A 6,022-nucleotide genomic window follows, 5' to 3' on the forward strand; every position below is an offset into this window, starting at 1 on the left:
AGAATCTCGTTTTGACGGCTAGAATCATTTGACCATAGCAAACAATGTGCTGGGTGCAAAAATGAAACGTGTTTAAAAAAAAGCATATAATAATTGTAATAAATGCCAAAGGGTACTCCCCGTTAAGATAGGCAAAGAAAACTTAACAAACCAGTATTGGGAACTAAAAAAATTCTTCCCTGCTCGAAGAAGCATTTACTGAGACCAATGGAGTCCAAAATTTGTTTGGTAGTAACAAATTACAATTCATGTACACCAAACCTTTTAAGTCTTTAATAAAAACACACAGAATTATAATTCCCAAGTATACTTAATCTCATCAAATAAATCACATCCTCCTAAAATCCATACTAGGTGATTTCTATAACAAAACTCTTATATTTACAGATGGATCTAAGAAGAAGGAAGGTGTTGGTTGTGGTGTATTTATCCAAAATACAAACCAATCATTGATAGGATACATTACCAACTGTTTGTAGCATTTATACTGCCGAGCTTTTTGCAATTATAAAATGTGTTACCTGGTTAACATCCAATAACATACTCGAAGGAGTAATATTAACAGATTCTAAATCTACATTAGACTCTATAAAAATACAAAATTTGAAGGAATGAAGTGTCCTATGTTATGTTGTTTAAAAAACATGATTGCAAATTTCAATATAACATTTATTTGGGTGAGAGGCCATGTAGGTATACCAGGAAATGAAAAAGCTAATACTCTAGCTAAGGAAGCAGAATGGAGTCTTTTGCAATATTTATACAGTAAGGAATACAATACAATAAAAAATAAAATAAGGCTGAAATGGGAACAGCAATGCGAGAATATTGTTGAAAACTCGCAAAATACGTATTTCCAGATACAGCCCACTTTACCACTGCCACACCAATACATATTCAATTACTCGACTGCCAAATTCTTCTCGGCAAGTGTATTTCGCTTAAAAACGAATCATGGTCGATTCCCGTCGCATTTATTTAAGCTTGAAATATTACTGGCACCATCCTGCAGTTGTGATATAAGTTCTTACGGAGATCTTAACCATATTTTTTTGGGATGCAACAAATATTTAGAAATATCTAATAAATTAATTCAAACTCTTATTGAAATGAAATATTTGCTTCCGTTAAGTCTATCACACATTTTGTCAACTGCTAACAGAGGAACCTTGGAATTGCTAATAAATTTTATTAAAGATGTAAAAGTAGAAATTAAAATTAGTAACTTCAGTAAAATTAGTATAACTAACACACACAAAATGCCCTCACTCCTGGACTTTATTTTTTTCATTTTTTACGTTCTACGTGTTTAAAAAATTGTACTCATCGCAATTTTAACCCTCCAACCCCTACACCAAAAACGACATTTTCACGTTTTTATATTTTTTCGACAGGTTGCAATAATTTAAAAATTTCAAAAAATTCATACGCATAGTTGGAGCTTTGTTAGACAAGATATGATGTATAAAAATAGACAAGACTTGTCTATTTTTATACATCAGTAGTTTGAGTGTATCTATATAACCTAAAATGCATTTCTTTAAAAGCGTATAACTTTTTTTGGAGATAGCTGCAGGTCTAGTTTTTTTTCTATTTATTTATTTAATAAAAACCTATAGTTCAGATTTTTCCAGATTTTATCGTCAGGTACACCATCATCAAAAAACTGTTTTTTAGTAGTTTTTTGGGGATTTTCCTTATTTTATAGATTTTAAAATGGATCAAATCAGGGTTTTTTTATAAATTATATATAACTTGAAGTAACTGGGTACTTCAGGATATCCAAAAATTGGGCAAAACGTCTTCAAACCACCAAAAAACCATGTTTTTTACGGTTTTTAGGGATTTTTGCTAGTTTTCGTGGGATTAAAGATATTTTTTGAGATCGATACAATTTTAATCAATTTTTTCATTTTTTACGTTTTATGTGAATACAAAATAAAATTCAGCGTAATTTTATCCCACCATCCCCTCTCCCTACCATCAAGAACGTCATTTTCCCGATTTTTCCGTCAGGTGCGCCATCTTCACAAACCCAAAAAATTGTTTTTAGTCTTTTTTGCCGATTTTCTCCATTTTATAGACTTCAAAATCATAGACATATAATATAAGATAGACTGACTGCTGCAATATAGTCGCGTTCCCCCAGTGCGACAGAGAAAACTGACGCAATGCAGGTTCTGCATCTCTGTCTAATGGGCTGGGTTTATTGACCACCCGACCTCTTCATTGGTCATTTAGGTCACGTGGTCATAAACCTGACAAATTAGAAAGAGATACAGGGACTGTTTTGAGTCAGTTTTCTTTGTCGCACTGGGGGAACGGGCTGGTATTTTAACGATCAGTATATCGTTTATTATATGTCTATGTTAAAAATAACAACGTTTTTTATAGGTTATGTATAAGTTGAAGTAACTGAGTCCTTTACGGCATTCAAAAATTGGACGAAACACCTTTAAACTCCCAAAAATCATGTTTGTTTAAGGTTTCTGCGCGTTTTTGAGGGGTTAATGATGGTGTTTGAGATCGATACAACCTCAATCCATCATTTTATTTTTTACCACCCCCTTCCCCAGCGTCAAAAACGTCATTTTTTAGTTTTTATTATTTTTTTTGGTTGGTTAACCGTTACTTCAAATTAGAACAACTCGGTTGGCTTGTATTACTCGGTGGGCAAACTAGTTCCACTTTCAAGCTGAGAAAAAGGATGTTCCCTTTGTGAAATTTTATAACATCGACCTCGTGTCATTACTTTAATAAATATAACCATGATTGTTATCCAATTTAATTACCATTATACCACTTGAGCTGAGTCTTATTGTTTTAATCACATAGAATGTGAAAAAACGAAAACGATTAAATTCTGGGAATGCGGCCATTTTGTCTATCTTAACCCGTACCCTTTATTTAGGAATTGTCCATCAACGCAATTGTTTCACTGATTTTCATTCTAAATAAATGATCAATGATTTCTTTGTTTCTTTTTGGCCAAAATTCCTAGGCAAGTCCATTGAATAAGTTTTCGGAGCCACGAATATTTATTTCTACCAATTCCTCTCTATTCAATGTCGTATCTATCAACACAATATTCACTTATTATTCGTTTACTATGAATAGATTATAAATAAATTGGGCGGATAAAAATATTTGTACTAGTAGATATTCCACTTTTTTCATGGCAAACACTATTTGTTGCGAAAAAAAGGGACTCCTTAAAATAAAATGCAGAGGCTTCATAATGACTTTGGAAATACAGGAAAATAGTATTCGCTATAAAAACTCTAAAATAAAACTCGCCACCTGTTGAGAATAAGATCGATGATAAAATTTAAACATGCCATCAAAAAGATTCTACAGAAGTGGTTGACATCATAAATGAATTATTTTGATCCTTGCCAAAATATTTCGCATGAAGGTAGTTTATTTACTTTAATTTTGTTCGTTGTTTTGGGAGTTGTAGTTTTTGATATAATTTTTGTATAAATGTACATAATTGATTATTTTTCTACGGTTTTTTAACTTTGTTACAACACAAGTTTTAAAAATAACTTTTGGATTTTTGTTTACAGCTTTTACACCTACCTTATATCGCAACGATCGAAAACTTGCTAATAAGTTGAATTTTATTAAAGTGTTGTAATTTATTCATAGATAGAGAAATATTGTGTAATAACTGGAGTAACTAATTCTCTTCTATTTGCCATTAAATCTGATGGGGAATCTCAACTCTCTTCCATATAAAATATATAAAAATGAGGCTGTATGTCTTACTGGAAGTAGCTAATTTGACGTGATAGTAAGACGGTGGAAAATAAATTACACAGATGGTTAAAATAAAGATATAGATACTATGTTGACTGCATTAAATGAAAAATGTTATAAATCGCACAATAAACCTGTGTTGCCTGTGTGAGTCCATTTCTATAATAGGCAAAAAGAAATAAAATAAGACTTACTCACAATCAATTTAATTATACCATCAAAGATCTGTTTCGCATACTACAATTTGCTATGCATCTTCAGATCTAATGGTACCTGGTAAATTAAATGCTGAAATTACAAAAACCCACATTAGGGTGTTGTCTTAAATAATTCAATAATTTAACACACATTTCTAAAATATACCTATTGAATAAATGTAAATAACTTTTAAATAATATAAAACACCACTTTCCTTTTTTTAACAAACAATTACACAATACCTACATCCTATTTCATTTGTTAGTATCTCTCCCCTAAAGAACTTCCCCTCTAATTGTCAAACAGTTACAATAAAGCCGATGATCACCCATCACGAGCAGTCCAGGATAGTTTGAACTATGCTTTCCAAATCAATAATTAATAATTCTTGTACCGCCATGTAAGTAGTATTTTTGGTTATTTACTAATTTACTTCAATTCATTAGATTATCGTATGCCATTTTGTTGGTTTTACTTTGTCTGCTTTAATCAATTTTTATTCATATTAATAATCACAGACATATAATATTGGCATAATTGCTGTAATTGTTTTCTTTACAAGACAACACCCTAATACGGGTTTTTGTAATTTCAGCATTTAATTTACCAGGTACCGTTAGACCTGAAGATGCATAGCTAATTGTAGTATGCCAAAGTGTCCAATGCCAAAGTGTAAGGCGCTCCTTTCCTGCTATCTCAGGTGATTTATCATCGAGTCTGAAATTGCTTGCTCGGTCCCAAGTCTCCATTCCGTGTTCGGCGACTTTGCGCTTGAGGATGTGGGCCTCTTGTGCCCGACTTTATGGTTTTCTGGAGTAGGTATTTAGGTATACAGGGCATATACCTATATATACATACATACATACATATATATATATATATATATATATATATATATATATATATATATATATATATATATATATATATATATATAAATACAAACAACACAGTTTGTTTGTTTGTGATGTTACAGAAACACTCTTTTGACTTTTGGTCTAGCTTTTGGAATTGTTTTATTCCTTCTTCAAGACACTGTAATTAGAAGAATGTGTAAATATTTACAATATATCACAAATTGTCAGTGCAACTTACTAGTCGTTGAGATTATTTATATAAAGCTATGACACTCAACATTAATAACACACATATAAAATATAACATAAAATAATGAACAAAATACATTTTAAAATTTAGTTAATGATAGTAAAATTTCGTTTGTGACATCTTTTAATAGTGTGTTTTAACTGATCCATAGAGAACAGAAAGAAAAAAACAAAAATAGTATGATTAAAATGTAATTAAGTGTTCTTCATGTTTTATTAATGGAAGTAGTATATTAAACCTGTCTTGATGGTATGCAACATGTTTTGCATGCAGGTGTATTATGGTGTGCATTTGTAAAAGTAAATCTTTATTTTATTTTAAATGTTTTGTCAGTAAATAACAATAAATGTTGCTGAGTTTATCTATGCCAGACTTTTTATTTATACAAGACGTATTGGATTTTATTAAACACATTTCCAAGAAAACACGTTTTGAATGGATTTTTTCCTTTGCCATGATACAGAAATCCTTGAAATTAAATTTATGTTTTAACGTTAATGCATGTTCTGTCAGCGCACATGAATTTATTTTTTTGGTTTTTATGTCGCTGCGATGTAAGATCACTCTACTGTAAAAATTACGAGATGATTATCCGATATACACGTTTTTACAATCGGCACACGGTATAGAATAAACAACATTCGATGACTCCTGTATTGTGAAAGGATCCTTTGTCTTTGTGTGCAACTTCGATACTGTTTTCACATTCTTAGTTGAAATTTTTAAGCCACTAACATTTTTGAAAATTGTCATTAGTTTGGGTGTCAGAACTGGAATATAGGGTAGGCAACCATACGTTATTTTAGATTGTGGTAGCTCTGATGTGTTGTGTGTCAATGTCAGTGTCAGTTGTCGGACCTCATTATTATGAAAATTTTGGTTGTCGGAAATTTGCAAAGGAAAGGGATAACCAAAAATGAGTTTATTCAAAAGCGCTGTGGGATAGGAGTTCTCC

The sequence above is a fragment of the Diabrotica undecimpunctata genome, chromosome 6, assembly GCF_040954645.1.
Source record: "Diabrotica undecimpunctata isolate CICGRU chromosome 6, icDiaUnde3, whole genome shotgun sequence".
Taxonomy (NCBI): domain Eukaryota; kingdom Metazoa; phylum Arthropoda; class Insecta; order Coleoptera; family Chrysomelidae; genus Diabrotica; species Diabrotica undecimpunctata.